The sequence below is a fragment of the Talpa occidentalis genome, unplaced genomic scaffold (assembly GCF_014898055.3).
Source record: "Talpa occidentalis isolate TD23 unplaced genomic scaffold, MPIMG_talOcc4v2.1 talOcc4.15, whole genome shotgun sequence".
NCBI lineage: Eukaryota > Metazoa > Chordata > Mammalia > Eulipotyphla > Talpidae > Talpa > Talpa occidentalis.
Window position 1 is genome coordinate 19235248 of NW_023601543.1, and position 18663 is coordinate 19253910.

General features: G+C 36.2%; 1 long non-coding RNA gene across 1 annotated transcript in view; it reads left to right on the forward strand.

Annotated features, from left to right (window-relative positions):
- Positions 1-232: 232 nt before the first annotated feature.
- The window catches only part of LOC129145858 (uncharacterized), a 30278-nt gene continuing 11847 nt past the window's right edge, over positions 233-18663 (forward strand). Inside the window, exons 1-2 of the long non-coding RNA XR_008551975.1 lie at positions 233-371; positions 3084-3146. This is a non-coding gene — a long non-coding RNA (uncharacterized LOC129145858). The remainder of the gene's footprint in view (positions 372-3083; positions 3147-18663) is intronic.

The following is an 18663-nucleotide window of genomic DNA, read 5'->3' on the forward strand; positions in this document are numbered from 1 at the left end:
ATGTGTTTATTAATCTATCTATCACGCTGTCTTATACATAACAATGTCCAGAAGAGATGAAACACTAGGTGGGATAATTTTAACAGGAATGTATGGGGACTGTAACCAAGATGAAAATGCATACATTGTGCAAAAATGAAAAATGATGTAATTTTAATAGGAAAGCTTCTGTACAGTGGGAATCAGGGAAACAATTAGCAAATGTTTGCTGTTTCCTCTGTCTCAGGTACTTTGTGGATTCATGAAGTCTGCATCAACCCTAGTAATAACTATTTCACATTATAGTGAAGAATGTGGGACTCAGTGAAGTCAAGTAAATATGCTCAAGAACACACTGCTGTTAAGTGTCAGAGAACAAAAGTGAACCAAAGGTAATTTGAGATTTTTCCATGTCTAAATTTGGGAGGAGGAAGTGTGTAAGAGCATTGCAGATGGGGAAGTAAGGCCAAAAATAAAAAAGGAGTGGAGGTAAATCCAAGAAGGAAAAGATGTCTTCCAGTATATACTCATCCATACCTTTAATAACATTAGAGTAAGTTTATGCAAGTCACCCAACTTGACATATCTAAGACAAAGAGGTGAGAATTTAGAGATTCAATAGTCCATTCAGTTAACATTCATTGACTTTTTAGTATGTTAATGTTACTGTGCTTGGAGTTAAGAACGAAGAGAAAATAGCCCACTCCCTGCCTTCAAGAAGTTCACTTTCTGATATGACAGAATGTTGCTTGGTGAGAATGTGTCTCAAACTTGATGTATGCAGCTGCATTACAAAGAGAACATAAGATCAAAGGCTAAATGTAGGAAAATATTTTGAACATCATTCAGTGGCAAATAATTTAAGATAATATGTTAATTCTTAGAATGAACTAACATAAATGGAAGAATGTGCATCATTTACATGATTTTTTGTGGTTTGGTTGACATAACATTTTTAAAGCTTTATTTCTGTAAAGTGCACAATTCAATAGGTTTTGACACATATTCTCATGAAACTATAACCACAACCAAGAAAAGGAATATATATCCATCATTCCGAAAATTTTGGGGCCTCCCTGGTGGCTCAAGGGGTTGAGTCACAGCACTATGAAGCTATCCAGAGCCACTGCTGCACAAATTCGATCCCCGGCCAGGGAGGTGACCCACATGGTGAAGCAGACCTCTCCTGTCTCACCTGCTGTTCCCCTCAGCAGTGTATTTCAGGGTACCACCTGTTCTACTCCCCATTCTGTCTCTGGTGAATCGTCTCACGCCCCCATACCTCTGGCCTGTACCCCAGCTCTTATAAGCATAAAATAAATCTTTAAAAAAAATTTCCTGTTCCACCCCTCACTCCCCTCCTCAAACAAAAACTGAACTTTCTGTAGCTGTAGAATGTGATTCTGTAAATGGAATGACAAAATGTGCACTCTTTTGCCTAGTTTTTTTTCACTCAAAATTATTTTAAGATTCATCATTGTTTTTATGTGTATCAAGAATTTAATTCTTTTTATTGCTGAGTACTATTTCACTCTGTGGGTATAACAAAAATTCACCCAGTGACCTGCTGATGGACATTTGGGTTGTTTCCAGTCTTTGGATATTACTCATTAAGCTAACATGAACATTTGTGTACTTACATTTGTGTGCTTACATTTTTCTTGGGTAAAACTTAGCAGCAAAATGGTTGAGTCTTATTATAAAAGTATCTGCAGCATTTTAGGACACTTAACTTTTAAGGAAATTACCTCAACATAATCACCTTGAGGGCCATCCATTTTGTCCCAAATGCTACTGTTTCATCTTTCTTTAAAGATGTGTAATATTCTTTTACATAATATTTGTACATTACACAAATATTTTTTTGCTATTGATTGGGGGACTAAAAAGCTGCTTCTCAAACAGAATGTACATAACAATTTTAAAAAAAGAAGCATAAAACCATAGGCTGAATGTTACAAATACTTTTGTTGCAATTTTATTAATGATAAATTTGAAAATGTATTTTAAAACTATAATAAATGACATATAATGGAATAGCATGATACATTTGTGTGATTTCTTTATATGGTGAAACATTCAATTCCCAAAAATTTCATACTGTCGTGAAATCTCCTTACTCTAATTCATCCAGACTCTGCAGGTTCAATTTAATTCTCCTTTACTGCCAGAAATACTTTTTTGGAAATTCGTGATAAGTACTGATCTATATACTAAAATACAGCAATAGTTTTAGCACCCAGTAGAGGAAGCACTCTTGAAATAACTAGGTCTGACTTCACAAGGCAATGATATGACGTGTATTTGAAGATTTATAGGTGTTCACCAAGGCTAACAGGAAGAGATGATGATAATATAAAAGTACACTTTGCTGGGGACATTTTCAGAGCATTTTTATCATATTAGGAGATCACTGAAAACTGAGTGAATTTGGATTTATAGGGTTAATGTAGATTAAGATTAATGAAGCAAAATTAACCTTGGTCTAAGCACAAAAATATGGCCTATGTAACAGAAACCATGAGAAAATGGGTGAATTTCTGCTTACTGTCATTCTTGAAATCCATTACTTACATCATGTGCCTAGGGACGTATACATGACTTCTTACTTATGAAGTACTACATTGTATCTGACTTTTTGGGTAGCACTGTGCTTGCCTGCAATGGTCCTGAGTGTAAAAATCCAGGAGTAGAAAAGGTGATAAAAATAATTATAAATGATATGTCTGAATATTAACAGAAAACACTGATCCTCATTAAAATAATTTGGCATGTATACATTTTTTGAACAATTATCTGAATTCAAGCTTGGTATAGTATATATTTTTAAAAAGATTGTACTTTTCCTTCTCAAAATCCAGAAAAACTGTACTTGTATGTGTAACACATAAGTGCACTTGAAAGAGTGGTGGTTGACAAGAATTTGAGCTGGTGGTATCATTTTCTTTAACCTTGAACTAGACTGATAGACAGTAAACGTACACCCCATAATGTATGGTAAAGATTTTAATCAGTGACAGAGGTAAAGGCTAAGAAATAGAACAAATATCAGGAATAGTGAATGATCCACTAGATTGTCTCATGGATTCTTTTTTTTTTTCCAGTTTAACAAATGAGCTTTATGGAAAATGGAAGAGAGCCAATCCTTTTACCCCAATGCTTTAATGGTAAGCTTATCAATTGGAACTTGATGTAATAGGTACTGTTTTTAATGGATTATGGTCTATGAAGTTTCTAAAGTTTGAGCAGCTATATAAAATGAAAAGGTTTAGCAGTGAAGTTTTTCTTTTCTTTCTTTTTTTCCCCAGTAGCTGAATATTGAAAGAGCTTTATGGTTTTCTTCAGTGCCTCGGTCCCTGCACAGCTACTGCTTTGTCAGAATAGCTTTGAGCTTCTTTTATAAGGTCTCCGTTGGGACCTATATTAAAATCATCTCTATGCATTGCAAATTATTCAGCAATGTCAAGAAGTGACACTGTTGTGATTCCTATTCTAGAAGATGCACCATCTAAATATATTGTGGCAGAGGATTCTATGTGAAAGATATATTTTGATATGTGTTAGCTGTGAAAAACTCATGCTAAACTTCCATTGTTCCTCAAATGACCTTCATTTTTCTTAGTAACAACTTCCTTCCTATGTTGTTAGTCACTTTAGGCAAATAGTTCTATTCTTTCACTGAAGAAAATTCAAAGAACAAAAATAAAATTGAAAGAGATGATTAAACAGACAATTGTTAAAGATAAACTGGAAATTCAATATAATAGCAGATATAGAAGACTTTTTTGATTTTAGATGTAGTATTCTCCATCTGAGTTTGTCACTCTGGGTTTTTTTTTTTTTATAGAGGCATGCTTTATTTATTTGTTTGTTTGTTTTGTTTATACATGCACTGGGTACAGTCAGAAGCGTGGGAGGGTGAGAGAATTCACCAGAGCCAGAGCAGGGAGCAGAGCAGGCAGAAGGACCAAAGTACACTGCTGAGGGGAGCAGCAGGCGGCAGGAGAGGTCTGCGCGCCATGTGGGACCCTCCTCTGGTGGCCGGGGAGCAGCCAGGGATCGAACCAGCACCGCAGAGGCTGTGGGCAGCTTTGCAACCCAGCGCTCAACTGCTGTGCCACCGGGGAGGCCCATTCTGGGTTTTCTTTACGTTTGTGTCCAGTGGTGGAAGAGGAGAATATGTTGATGACCCGTGGTTTGTCTGTAGACTTCAATCCGTAACTGAGGAACTCTTTTTAGGTAAATCATTTCTGGAGCTCAGTTTCAAAGATAATGAATCATTTTTGCTGTTATAAGCTTTATATTACTTTGTTGCTCTGCTTTGTTATTTTGAAGGAAATATGTCCTGCTGGTATGGAGTTCCTTTTACTGTCTAGTTTCTAAAGTTTGAAGAAGGGTTTATTGCTTTTTCTAGAGCACAGTAAAATTCTACTATCCTACAAAATAGTAGGAAAAAAAATCCACATACACATTTCAGCTATGAAAGTCAGCCAGACCTTAACAAGAAATATATGTTCATCAGGACAATCCATTGGTTTTTCAAGACAAGTAGATTCACTCATTCCTAACACTCTTTTGAAGGGGAAAAATAAAATAATTCACTTGGTCAGTTTTGCACACAAAGGAGAAAACTTTCTGCCAACTCAATCACTTTAGCATGATAAATGTCTCGTTATCTATGGGTGACAAATGTCAAATTCAGTAGAAACTGAAGAGAACAATAAGGTCCCTGGGAATGGCATTTTAGGGGAATTCACAAGACTAGGTATAGAAGAAAGAGAAAAAAAAAAACACAGAAGAAACAATTGGAGAATAAACATGAAAGGTCATGTAGAAGAGTCTACTAAAAATGGAGGGATAAAAAATAGTGTAATGGTTATTATGGAAGCAAGTTAGGGATGTAGGTATTATTCATCACTATGGATACATGGAAATTGGTTTAATGATTTATTAAAAATAGATTTGTGATTTAGCAACTGACTTTACTTGAATTTCAAAAAAAAGCATACATAACAAATAGTAAAATAAGTCTTAAGCACCCCCTTTATATGAATAAAGGTGATCTTCCTTGTCCTTTCTTGCCATAATTGATTTAGGTAAAGAGAATTTGCAAATCAAAACTACAATGAGATATCATCTTACACCAGTGAGAATGGAACATATTAAAAAAAACTGGTAATAACAAATGGTGAGGATGTGGAGAAAAAGGAACTCTCCTGCACTGCTGGTGGGAGTGCAAACAGGTCCAACCACTATGGAAAGCTGTGTGGAGATTCCTCAATCTGCTAAAGATAGAGCTTCCATATGATCTAGAAATTCCACTCCTAGGTATTTACCTGAGGGACACAGAAACATTAATTCAAAAGGGTACCTGCACCCCTATGTTTATAGTGACACTATTTACAATAGCTAAGCTATGGAAACAACCCAAATGCCCAAGAATAGAGGACTGGATCAAGAAGATGTGGTACATATACACAATGGAATATTACTCAGCAATCAAAGATAAACTCATGCGATTTGCAGCAACATGGATGGAACTGGAAAGGATCATGCTCAGCAAAATAAGCCAGAAAGAAAAAAAAATACCAGATGGTCTCACTCATAGCAAGAATTTAGAAAACCTAAATAAGGGACCAGGAAAAAGACTAATTATAATAAAGTAAAAATCAAAATCAACAAGCAACTATAAACCAGAGACACACTAAAGGTGCGGGGGGAAAAGGGGGTCTCCACTGGTGGCACAGGAGGTTGAGTGCAGCGCTGTGAAGCTGTCCGCAGCCTCTGCAGCACCTGTTCGGATCCCACATGGCGGGGCAGACCTCTCCTGTGGTGCCCGCCTCTCCCCTCAGCAGTGTATTTCATCAGTCTGCCTGTTCTGTTTCCCACTCTGTCTCTGGTGAATCTTCTCACCCTCCTGCACATCTGGCCTGTACCCCGGTTCTTGTATAAATAAATAAATAAATCTTAAAAAAACAAGGGGGAGTTTTTGGGGTCCTCTATGTGAGATGAAAAAATGTTCAACATCACTTGTCATCAGGGAAATGCAAATCAAAACTACCGTGAGATACCATCTTACACCAGTGAGAATGGCACATATTAAAAAATCTAGCAACAACAAATGTTGGCGAGGGTGTGGAGAAAAAGGAACTCTTCTGCACTGTTGGTGGGAGTGCAAACTGGTCCAACCACTGTGGAGAGCTGTGTGGAGATTTCTGGACCTACTAAACATAGAGCTTCCATATGATCCAGCAATTCCACTCCTAGGTATTTACCCAAAGGACACAGAAACATCAATTCCAAAGAACACCTGCACCCCTATGTTTATAGCAGCACTGTTTACAATAGCTAAGCTTTGGAAACAACCCAAATGCCCAAAAATAGATGACTGGATCAAGAAGATGTGGTACATATATACCATGGAATATTACTCAGCATTCAAAAAAAGATAAACACATGCAATTTGCAGCAACATGGATGGTGCTGGAAGGGATCATGCTCAGCGAAATAAGCCAAAAAGAAAAAGAAAAATACAGGATGGTCTCACTCATAGCAGGAATCTAGAAAACTTAAATAAGGGACCAGGAAAATGAATAACTATAAGAAAGTGAAAATCAAAATCAACAAAAAACTATGAACCAGAGACACTTTTAGGGGGGCGAGGGCGGGAGGGGAGGGATTGGGGTCAGAATGGGGGGACTGCAATTGTATGGGGAATATAAAAATAAAATTTATTATTAAAAAAAAAAAGGAAAAAGACAAGGGGGATGGGAATTGTATGGGGACTATAACCAAGATGAAAATGCATACATTGTGCAAAAATGAAAAATCATGTAAAAATATATAAAATAAAATTAAATTAAATTAAAAAGTGAATTGAATTCAGTCAGATAATGAGAGAAAATTTTGATGGGTTCTTGAAAATTATTTTTAAATTATCTTTGCAAGAGTCATTGAGGATAGCAATATTGAGCAGTGAAGATAGAGAAACATAAAATTCATATAATAATTTCCATTTTGCTACTAACTAGCTAGTCCTGTCTTTGTCAATTGTCCTGGCACCATTTTTTTCTGATATAAAAGAACTTCTAAGGTGATTATTAAGATATCTTTCCATTGTAACCTTTTATGGTCTACAGTTGAATACTTGCTAATTCTGGAGCCAGATTGCCTGAGTTTGAATTCTGCTTGCCATTCATATAAACTGTCTGACCTTGGATCAACTCTAACCTCTCTGTGTTTTGGTTTCCTCATCTATAATAAAGAGTAACTAAATGAAAGAGTTGTTTTGAGAATTAAATGAGTTAATACATCTAAAATGTTTCTAATAGTTTCTGGCATGTAGTTTAATAAGTTTATTTTTAATGGATATAATATTAGGGTATCTACATCAGGTATTATCACCATAGCGCACCCTCCTGGATACCTCAGATCTATGGTCAACTTTCAAGGGTTGGTTTTAAAGTTTGTCTTTGTATGATCCTTGTTTGGTTTCTCTATAATCCATATATAAGTGACATCCTGTATTTATATTTTTTCTTCTGGCTTATTTGAGTTACAGATGTGAGGGGAGGGGAAGGGCATAATGAACTAAAGTGGAGGACTATGGGTGCTTTAGTGCTGGGAGAGCTCTGGTGACCACACTTAAGGGAAAAATTCTATACTATAAAAACATTAACAAGGATGTAAAACAATAGTACTTCATTAAAAATTAATTAATTTAAAGAAAGAGGTGAATGAATGACATATTTCAAAATTACCAGCAGGTATTTGATGTTTTGCTCTATAGTGTCTCTAAATATGATATATACCAAGGACAGGATAAAATACAGCATAGTTATCCAAGGATCACATGATCAAATTATAAAATGCATTCTTGCTAGTCCAATGGACTTTGGAACTTTCATTTTTTTGGTGTCTATATAGCAATTTTCAGCTTCAAAATTAAATTATTTCTCAAATTGGCCCCATTGTTGACTCAACTGCCATTTATTCTGCAGGAAACAATTCAAGTCCCAGTACTTGTGCTTGCCTGTCTTAGATACAAGTAAATCTCTAAATCCTCTGCTAAAAAATCCTTACTCCCCCCACCACCATTTTTTCCCACATGATGAGGTCTGTAGAATTTAGCTGCATCTCCTTTAAGTCATTAAATATGTTCATGAAGTCAAATGTGCTTCTGTTGAAATGTCTTTTGTCAGGCATAAGTGGTGGTGTCAGCACGCATGAGTCTTGTACAGCTTAGCTTTCATGTCTTTGCTAAATGATCTTCAAACTTGAGAGATGGAATACATTAAATCATGTTTCTTAAAATGCTGATATTTTATTCATTAAATTTTTAAATGGTATTTTATGACTGTATTTGCACCCTGATTTTGAAATTTTGGAGCTTTTATAATTTGAAATAATAGTGATAATGTATTGACCAAACAATCTGGCAGACCCTGAAATAACTTCACTTTCAGAGTAGATTGAAATATGTTCAAATAGAAGTATCTAAAAATCTAGAGATTGATGTCAGCACTTCTTTCATACGTATTTCTTTGTTGCATCATTAATGGATCCAGTTTCTCTTTGCACAAATGACCTATTAGAATAAAACATGATAAAGGGGAAAACCTTGACATCTGCATTTATTTCTAGGTTACTGAATAAGAGAAGTTCTACTTAATCCCATTTTGTAGACTTAATTTTCAGTCTAGGATGAAATGCTGAATCTCACACCTTCTTCCCACTTCATTTGCTTCTTTACTCCTCCTCTCCCTACCTCGCTCCCTCCCTCTCCCCCTACCCCCCACCCCCTCCTCCCCCCCCCTCCTTCTCCCTCCTTTCTACCTCCCTCCCGCCCCATTTCTCCTTCAAGTTTGTGCTCTAGTCTGACTGCTTTCCTGTCAGCTCCTTAGACACATTTGTATTCACTGGTGCCTCAGGGGCCTTCAACACCCCAGGGAGGCTTTCCTCAGCCTCAAAACTGGGTGAAAATTTCCATAGTACCCACTTGTTGTTGGTTTGGTTCTTTTTGAAATTATAGGATCTCTTCCTTCAACATAGCAGCTATAGATTTCCTATCTGTAATATTCTCCACACATATTTAATGTCTGTCTTCTCGGCTAGATTAAGGTCCATGAAGACAGAACTAATATTTAATTTGTTAAGTACTGTATTCTCAATGCTTGGCATATAGTCATTATATTTCTGGTTGGACTTCCAGAAAACACTTACAGGTTATCCTCTCTAAACATTAACATTTGTATCAATGCTTTCTTTCTTTTTTTAAATTGTAGTAACATGGGCTTACATTATTGTTGGTATTTTGGAAGTATAGGATTCCCCGCCCCGTCAGGTTTCTTTAAAAGTTACACATGAATTTCCATTTGCTTGTAATTGGTCCTGTAGATGTTAAATTTTTGCCACAAGAATTCTTTTATCTTCTCAACTGGATGATCATTGATAGACTAGACTAGAAGTTTGTTGATAAGCAGAATGAAATCTACTTCCATGATATAACCCATCTTGGCTGGCATCATGTAAGGTGGAAAAAAATGCTGTTGCATAAAAATGCTCAGTTGAAAATAATGGTGGTGTATACAGTATCATAAAGAGGGTTACTTCCAAATACAGTTATTTTTTTGTATACAAACTGTCTTGATTCTTCTTCTGTATTGAAATATACTTGAATATTTTTCCTGCACCATGTATATCAAGCATTCACATTATAAGACAAGTAAATATGTTTAATTTCAAGAAACTACAGTTTCATTCAAAAGAGATATATTTAAATATAGTTATTTCAGAATATTCCAGCTCATAAACACTTGAAATGACACGAGGTAAATTATTTTGATATCTGCTGCTGCACAATCATATAGCATATTGTAATCATTGGATTTGTTTATGAAGTATCAGAAATCAGATTTATATAAATCCCATAAGATGATGTTCAAAAATGCACTTGATATCTTATTAGAATTCAGACATCTATTAACTTTACTTTGCTATGCACACACACATAGACACATAGACACACTCTCAGACATTCATCTTGCTTGTCCTGGCCAGGATAGAATAAGTTCCTGAAAAAAAAAAAAAAATAGAGAGTACAGAGTTAATAGACAAAGGTCAATACTGATGATACTCTATTTTAATAAATGTTAAGTGCAAATCATAAGCCCTTTTCCACCAAGGTCTCCTTAAGACCCACTACTCAGCCTAGAAGTAGAGGCCAAACCTGGTGTTTTTACATGGCAGGTACCTGGTAATGTTTTATTTAATTCATGAAGTTAATAATGCTGGGCTGGATATGAAAAATTGTCTCCTATTGCAGCATAGTATCCTGAGTCTGAAATTTTATGATCATTTGCATAGCAATAAATTAGATTAACTGTGTAGAGATGCTGTGTATTTGATTTAACTAAAAATATCATTTTGACTCTGCCACAGTTTCTCTCACTCTCTTCTGGCTAGTTGGTTAGTGCTATAACTTAATTTAAATTTAAAAGTAGGTATAGTTTTGAACCATAATCAGATGACTATAACTTCTCAGTCATCTGAGGAATTATACTTCTCTATTGTCCTTTTCACCTCTCCTAGATTTAGAAGATTGCTCTGTAAAGAGCATGTTTTCACTGAAGCAGTGGTTCAGCTCTCAAACTTCACTGTGCATGAGAATCACCTTGAGTTTAGCTCAAGAATCCATATTTGTATGAATTCCCTTCCTCTCAAAAGTGATTTTGATATGGGTGTCCCATGGGACCACTTTTTAAGAAATATTAGAATTCCTTGAATGAATGGATCATTCAAGACATCTACCTTATAGCACAAGCAATGTTAGCTCTTTGTATATAAAATTTTAAAAACATTTCAGTTAAAAAAGTTGCTATAAAATGTGTTGCCTCAGGCCACCCTGGTGGCGCAGGGGATTCAGACCTATGAAGCTATGAAGCTGTCCACAGCCACTGCAGCACAAGTTCAATCCCCGGTGAGGGAGCTACCCTACATGGCACAGCAGACCTCTCCTGTCTCTCCCGCTGCTCCCCTCAGCAGTGTATTTCACTCAGTCTGCCTGTTCTGTTCCCCACTCTGTCTCTGGTGAATCCTCTCACCCCCCACACTTCTGGCCTCTGCACCAGTTCTTGTATGCATAAATAAATAAATCTTTTAAAAAAATAATATGTGTTGCCTCACTGTTGAAAAAGGAAGCCAATTTAATAATGGCATGATAAAGGCACAAAACTAAACCTAGGGTTTTTATAAATAATAAATTAAGGTGTGCTAAAATATACAAAAATTCATTCTAGTGAACATATGTGATAGCAGATAGGATGGGGGATGTTTGAGCACTTACTCTGGCTGCCAACAACTTTCCCCCAATAACAACACAATTACCTGGTGTTGATACTTTAGCAATGGCTATACATAAAAATAGAGGGGAAAATCTTGTGTAGAATTCGCTGGTTCTTGCTTTAATTTTAGAACAAAATACCTTGAGATAAATCAAGACCCACTAAAGAGAATTTTTCCCAAATTTTTCATATGTTCTGGATTTGTTGGTTCTGGACCACTTTACTAATGTTATGGATTAAAGAAGATGCCTGAAAGCTGCATCTGGGAGTTTTGCAAAATTTCATCTTGATTTTAAAAAATAGTGGTGGTGGCAAGGAAGGAGGGGAACCCTGTCTGACATCCAGTTCACATGGGAATAATCTACTAATTCTAAGATGAACTTCTGCCTCACTTGGTCATAGAATTATGGATTCATTCACCTTGAATTTTATGTGAACTGCAGAGAAACAATCTTGGATAAACATCTGTATAAGAACTTAGTCAGCCACTTTAACAATGGGATATTAACTCTGTGATATGCTAGTAATATTTTTGAGTAGATTTCTGTGGACTTCTAGTGAGTCCGAACCTGGGACATGACGGGGAGGGAAATCAGACATGGGGGACTGTCATGTCCAGCATGCAGTAAATCTTTATTGTCTTAGTGCTCATTATATACTATTTTAATTGCAGCAGGTGTAACATCAAAGCATACCATATAATGATAACATGTATGAATGATTAGTCTATTTTCTTACTATTATCTATTTACTTCAGACATTAGGGTACCAGGTGGTTAGTTGTCACACACATAATCTTATTGCCCCCTAGCCAGAGCCTGGGAAGTTCGCTCATTATTTTTATTATTCTCAAACTGTGGAGATGTACGCAGGTCACTTCCAGGCTCTCAACACCAAGTCCTGTCACCCAGAGGTTTTCCTCCGAGATGCATGTGTTTTCACATGCCTTAAAGACGTGGGTCAAGGCCCTTCTGCTCACTGTGCAGGGTCTCTCCATTTTGTTATTCTCAGACTGTGGAGATGTAGAAGCCTGACTCCATGCAGGTCACTTTCCAGGCGCTCATCACCAAGTCCTGTCACTCAGAGGTTTTCCTCCGAGACACATGTATTTTCACATGCCTTAGGGACTTGGGTCAAGGCCCTTCTGCTCACAACGCGGGGTGGCCGCCTCCAACAGATTTCAAACATGGTTACAACCACAGCATTCACATAATACAAACGGTGACGTAAAATAACACTGAGAATCCTCTTCTCAAAAACATTTCAAGATGACATTAGAACAACTTGTGTTAGTAGGCAAGGAGACTCTATAATTGAACTGTGAATCTGTTGTGTCCAAACCAGCAATTGAAAATCTTAACACTGATTTGACTGTGTTACTTTGGTAAATTGTAAGCATCACCCTTTCCCACACCCTTTTCCAGCCCTCAGGGGGGAAAAAGTGCATGGGATTTTCAGGGTCACTCTTTATTGCAATATGTGAAATCATTCTCAGGAGGTCTGTGTTCTCATTCAGACTCTGTCAGTGTGCCCGTCACTTAGCTTTCTAGGCTTCTGTTTCCTCATCTCTCCCTGCTTCAACATTTCACCACATTTTATTTAATTACTTCTGTAGAGCAAAATATCATTGCTTTCCTTTGGTAGACATGAACTCTAAAAGTTCATTCCTTTAAGCAATCCATCTCCTTTCCCCCATCCAATCAACCTCTGACTTCACCCTCACTCTGTTACTATCTTGTCCTAGACTTTCGATAGAATTAGCAAGTTTTCCAGAAGCAGACTCATTTTGTTAAAGTGAATGAAACACAAACCATTTATTATGTTCTTTTAACCCCCAAAGGAAAAAAAAAAACAATGGAAAGAAAATCATTGGTTTGCCAGTTGTTTAAAAGTCTATAAGAATTAACTGGACAGCTGGAAGGGTGGATTTTTTTGCCTTTTACCATCTTTCTCTCCACTTAAGGAGTGACACCCCACTGATTGGGAGGAAATTTTTGCACACAACACTAATGATAAGGGACTGATCACAAAGATCTACAAAGAGCTGCTGAGACTCAACAAAAACAAAGTAAACAACCCAGTCAAAAAATGGACAGACGAGCTTAAAAGACACTTCTCCAAAGAGGAAATGCAGATGGCCAACAGGCATATGAAAAAAATGTTCAACATCCCTCATAATCAGGGAAATGCAAATCAAAACCACAATGAGATATCATCTTACACCAGTGAGAATGGCACGTATAAAAAAAAAAAAACTAGCAACAACAAATGTTGGTGAGGATGTGGTGAAAAAGGAACTCTCCTATACTGTTGGTGGGAGTGTAAACTGGTCCGACCACTATGGAGAGCTGTCTGGAGATTCCTCAATCTGCTAAAGATGGAGTTTCCATATGATCCAGCAATTCCACTCCTAGGTATCTACCCAAAGGACACAGAAACATTAATTCAAAAGGATACCTGCACCCCTGTGCTTATTGCAGCACTATTTACAATAGCTAAGCTATGGAAACAGCCCAGATGCCCCAAAATAGATGACTGGATCAAGAAGATATAGTATATATAAACAATGGAATATTACTCAGCAGTCAAAAAAAGATAAACTCATGCCATTTGCAGCAACATGGTTGGAGCTGGAAAGGATCATGTTCAGTGAAATAAGCAAAAGAAAAAGAAAATATCAGATGGTTTCACTTGTAAGGGGGATGTAGAGGATCCAAATAAGGGCTGGGGAGGGGAGTAATTATAATAAAGAGAAAATCAAAATCAACAAGAGACATTCTGCAAGGGGTGGGGAGAGGAGAATAGAATCAAAACGGGTAGGAAGAGCACAAGGGACTGTGGTGATAGAACACAGGTGAATTGATGGTGGGAATTTCACAGGGACTATAACTGAGATCAGAAAGCATACATTGCACAAAAATGAAGAATGATGTAAATATATATATAAATTTTAAAGAAAGAAATGAATGTGTTCAACTTGATATCCTCTTGTTATGATTCTTAGATGTAAAACTCAGTAACATTTATAAGGGAAGAATGAAGAAACATTCTTTACTGAGAGGTTGAATTAATGGTTTCTCTAAATTTTTCCAATGCTAAGATTCTAGGAGGGACTTCTATTTATGCCCATCATTTTAATTCTGTTTTGGGACCTATGTGTTCATTAAATACAGCTTTTTTTTAAAATCCACAAATTACAAATAATTCCAAATTGCAGTTCCAGGAATTTGTTCCAACCATTTCAGAATCCTATAATTCAAAGAATGAATGAAGATGGGTTTTATGGTCACATATTTTAATTGGATCTATAAAAAAAGAGAGACTAAGAGAAAGAAACGAATAGGAGTTTATATGAGACTTGATAAAGAAATTCATGTTAAATCTAAGGCATATCTCCATGAACACAGCTATTCTTGGAGATGTTAAGTACAGGGGTAGAAGGAAAGAGGATAAAACCAATGCCCACAGTTGTCAGGTAAAAAAGACTTGTAGCCAGAGCATCCACCTGAAAATAGCAATATTTACTTACCACTTGGGACACTGAAGAACATTGCATGATTATATCTCTCATGACACAATAGTAAAGATGATATAACAAGTAATGAATTCCCACATAGTAGTATAGAGGCTAAATTCATGAGCATCTTGGAAAATATGTGTGGTACTACTATTTCCACACACATCTCCAATGGACTGGAAAAAGCACTAACTATAGGGCAAGAAACCTAGATTTTACTACACCTTTGTCACTAACTAAATGATTGACCTTGGCATGGTCACTTCCCTTCCTTAGGATAATTCACTCCATATGTAAAAGGATGATGCTCAATTCAGATAGTCTGTAGGGTTCCTTCTACCATATTGTTTTTCTCTTGAGGAACACCATGACAATAATGATGATAGCTGCCATTTATTGTACTGTTGACAATGTTTTTTTTATGAATTTAGTGCTCATTTAGCACTAACAATATAGTGAAGTAGGAACTATTATAACCATTATTATTTTAGGTGAAAATCTAAGAGTTCAGACATATTCAGTAACTTGTCCAGTCTTACCAGCTGAAGGAGCCAAGATTTGAACTTCAGTCTGTCAGTAGAGATCATATTCTTACACACTACAATTTATTTTCCCACTTAATTTAATGTGTTGATAATATAAATTCCAATATATGTATTGAATCCATAAGGAAAATGATAATTGTTTGTATTTCCTCCTCCCTTATTGAGTCACTACAAAACCTTCCAAACCTTTCATTACTATTACTATTTACTGATTGCTTTCTTTGTTGAAGGCACTATGATAGGTGCTTTCCATTAATTAAATTTTCTCACAAGCCTATGAAATTAGAACTGTTATTTTCCTACTAATATAGATGAGAAAACTGAGGCATCACATTTGGTAATCTAATTGAGGTCACACAGATGAGTATTGATAGGTAAATTCAAATCAGTTTTTCTGACTTCCAATAAAACACCTTTCTACTGCTTTGAGATTGCATAGTGTTAGACTTGAAAATAGAGAATGATAGACAACTCAAGATAGACAGACACACACACACATACACACACATCAACATATGCCTCAATTATTCACACAGCTATTTGGAAGATGTCAAGATGTTTGAATTCTAAAACATCTGGCACTGAACCCAACAAGAAATGGAGATATATAAAAAAAACATATTTTGGATCAGTGAGTGGGTTTATGTTGCCCCCATAGCACTGTGTACTCCTTAATTTGGTCAACTGTTTTTCTGTTTGCAAAGCTGTAGAACAGTTGGTACATATTTGCCTAACTTTGGCTTCCCATGAAGAATTAATTTCTGCCAGCCTCTATCATTTGAAATTGTCTTGTTCCCACCTAATGGGGGGACTTAGCACATTAAACATTTAGGAAATACAGACCAAAGATATTGGGAAAAATAATACAATCTTACTGGGAAATGAAGCACATTAGTCCTAGTAATAGGACTAAGTCCTACTAAGAATAGATTTTGGTTTTGGTTCAAGGACGTAATGGTCATTCAACAAGATTTTAGCATTCTGGTGATTTTGTATTTCATTTTATCAAGTTTGAATATTTGATAGACATAAGAATCCTCGATTGCTTTTCTTCAAACTGTTGGAATTCCTCCATTGTCTGACATCAAATGTAGTTTGCAGAGGCTTTCCTCAACTGGAGATATACACAATGCCTCCTAATGTCCAGTGAGCATACTCATCTTTACAAGTAGAGACTTTTCAGCTATATTATGGTTATTGTCCTACCATAGAATCCATAATTATGTTTAATAATTAAGTACTCTGTGGCCTCCCTGGTGGCGCAGCGGTTGAGCACTGGGCTGAGAAGCTGCCCACAGCCTCTGAAGCGCCAGTTCAATCCCCGCCCGCCGGCAAGGGTCCCACATGGTGCGCAGACCTCTCCTGCCGGCCCTGCTGCTCCCCATCAGCAGTGTATTTCGTCAGTGTGCCTGTTCTGATCCCCGCTCTGGCTCTGGTGAATTCTCTCACCCTCCCATGCTTCTGACTGTACCTAGTGTTTGTATAAACAAATAAATAAATAAATCTTTAAAAGAACAAAACAAACAAAACAAAACAAAAAACACTAAGTACTCTGCTTTATCATAGCTGGAAGCCTATATTGAAATTATGCTTGTTGTCAGTAAAGGATCCCATACTTTCCAGTTCTATCTCCAAGAATTAGGGTACTTGAAGACAAATTTAGTATAAAGCAAAGAAATGCAAATGTGAGATATTTTGGAGGCTGGGTCCACTGTATTCTAAGAACATATTTCCCTTTGTGTATTCTAAGAACATATTTTCCTATGAATGCAGGTACCTAATCATTGGATATATAACACTGCTCCTTCTTTACAGATCAATAGCTAAATTCTTTTGCAAAATTATTTGATCTTTAAAAGTAGAGTGGGAAAAGCATTCTCAATATATGTCTAATTTCTACCAGATATTAGTTTTATATTGTGAAAAATTATAATAGTTGCTCTTATAGACCCATTTTTTGGTATCTGACTTTTTTCTTTTTATTAATTTAATTTTTTTATAATTTGTTAGACTTTGACATATCTATTTAACTTTGGGGGTACATTTTCAAACATCCATATGTGCACATGGCCCACCAATTCCCCCATTCCAATGTACTACTCCCTTCTTAGCAAAACCACTGCTAAGTATTTACCCAAAGAATTTGAAAATTCTAATACAAATATTTCTGCACTCCTATGTTCATTTATGCACTTCTCACAAGGGTTCCTAGACCCTTAAAGATGGAGAATCGGCTTAATTTTTTTCATTTGTATGTAAAAACTGTAAGTGAAATGACTTGACCGAGTCCACATGCCTAATTAGTGGTAGAACCAAGATTTAAATGAGGGTGGCATTGTGCAGACTATACAACTCATTGATAGACAAAATTTCAAAGTACATTTGAAATATCAGGTATACTTATAGATTAAGAAGATGTTCCAACCACAGAAACTTCACATTTGTTGGCTTTATTTAAAAATAAAACAGTCTGTGGACTAAAGGGCTCTGAGACTTATTCTGTTCTGTGTTCAGGGAGAACAAATTAGGTTGCAGTAGAAGTGATTTAAGTGGTAGGTTTTCATTTCACAGTTGATCACAGCAAAGACAGAGACCATTTGGTGCCTTTTTCAATGTCTGCCAAAAAGTTACTTCGTGTCTCAAATACTGATTCTTTCATTGATGTGTAGAAAGAACTTAGCCCCCAAGGAAACCCATGGAATTGGTTGAATGCCAAAGCTGGTTTATTTATTTGGTGGAATTGTACAGTTCCTATACTTTTAAATATCATTTGATTTCATTTTCTTCTAACATCAGTTTTCTGATGGATGAACTGATGAAGACTGGGTTTTATTTAATTTTGTTCTTTTTCTCTATATAGCCCTTTTTTAAAATTCTTTTTATAAATAATTCCTAAATGCCCATTTAGGAAATAGATTTAAAATTGCCTAGAATTAGTGAACTGAGAAGAGTCCTAGATGGGATAGAAGGAAAATAGTGTTATGAAAAGTGTTGCCCTTTGATTTCCTTTTTTTTCTAATCTCAAGCATGAAAACATCAGTAAAAAGTCAATCTAGACAAATCCCCATAAAAACCTTGGACAACAGCTCCTTGTCTTCTGATCCTCTCCAAAACACTGTAAATAGGTTCAATTGAAAGTACATTGGTGCAGAGAGAACTGCAGACACAACAACTAGAGTTATAAAAAGAAGCAGGTTATTCGTCTTGAGAGTATGACCACCCAGGTGCATTTAGGAACTGAATTTTTGAGACCCTTTTTGATAAATACCTCTTGAAGTCT